The sequence below is a fragment of the Dipodomys merriami genome, unplaced genomic scaffold, assembly GCF_024711535.1.
Source record: "Dipodomys merriami isolate MVZ:Mamm:240054 unplaced genomic scaffold, mDipMer1.0.p SCAF_302, whole genome shotgun sequence".
Classification (NCBI taxonomy): Eukaryota; Metazoa; Chordata; class Mammalia; order Rodentia; family Heteromyidae; genus Dipodomys; species Dipodomys merriami.
The window spans coordinates 1,025-2,394 of record NW_027204516.1 but is presented as its reverse complement, the minus strand read 5'-3'; positions in this window follow the sequence as shown (position 1 = coordinate 2,394).

The following is a 1,370-nucleotide window of genomic DNA, read 5'->3' as shown; positions in this document are numbered from 1 at the left end:
AAAAATACAGTGCTTTCTAAAAATATGTCTTTCTCAATTTCTCTATGAACATTTCCTGATAATAAACATACCTACACATATGGAAGAGGCTACTAATGTAAGGGTCCCATAGCTCCTGAGTCATTAATGTAACAAAATGGCAAAGGAAGACATATTTATTGCTACCTCAATTATTCTAAAAACTGCAATGTCAAATCATTTGATTAAGATTTCCATTCTTGTCTACTTAGTGTCATTAACTGCACTAAATACAAATAGGAGCCGGGTACTGGTGGCTCATGCCTGTAATCCTAGCTAGTCAAGAGGTTGAGACGTCAGGATTGTGGTTCAAAGCCAGCCTGGTCAGGGAAGTCCATGAAACACTTATCTTCAATTAACCACTAGAAATCAGGAAGTGGTGCTGTAGCTAAAGTGGTAGAGCACTGGACTTGAGATGAAGAGCTGAGGGACATTGCCCAGGATCAGAGTTCAAGCCCCATGACCAACAGAAAAAGTGCAAAAATGACTTTAAGTTTCCCCGAAAGGAACGACAAAGTCAATAGTAATCTTCCCAAGCAGAGAAAATAATTCCAAAATGATTCAGTGCACCTACTTTTGCTGAGTTACTTAAGTTATGGATTCTTTTCTGAACATATTTTCTTCTTATAAAAATTGTCAAATATTAGCTTTAGTATAAACTTAATCTAATATTTCTCGGTTCAAAAGAGAAGTCCATAAGTTGATGTCACTTTGATTTATTACTATCTCAGTTCAAAGCCAACCCAAGCAGCAGAGTTGGTCAAACTCTTATCTGTAATTAAACACCATAAAATGCAAAAGTGGAGTATTGGCTCAGTCAGTAGAGTCAGTCAGTCAGTAGGGGGCAGGTAGGCAGGAAAGACAACTGTACAGGGACAGAGTCCAACCTATGAGTTCAAGCCCCAGAACCAGCACAAACTAAAAAAAAAAAAAAAAACAAGCAAACAAAAGAAATCTCAGGTATTTCTTTGGGACCCTCTTATAGGAGTACTGGTCTGAGAAGAGGCTCCTTTTACTGATCATACTCACTGGATCCTGCTCTTTTGAAATCCTTATTGCTATGGAAAACTCAGGTCCACACTAAAGGAATTGATAACTCCTGCAACAAGAGAATCATCTCAGGAGTGAAACATCCATCCATAAGACACTTTAAAACCTCCATGCCTTTGCTTCTTTGCAGGAGACCACTTTTAAAATGAAGCTATTTCCTTTGTCCTATGTTGGCCTTCAAATGGCATATTGTTTCCTTTTGTAATACTCTCAACTAGACTAGAAGTTTATAGAAAAGTTCTATATGAGTAAAGGACACACTAAAAAAAGTCAGGAACAGAGTTTCTTTCAAGCCTTGGATT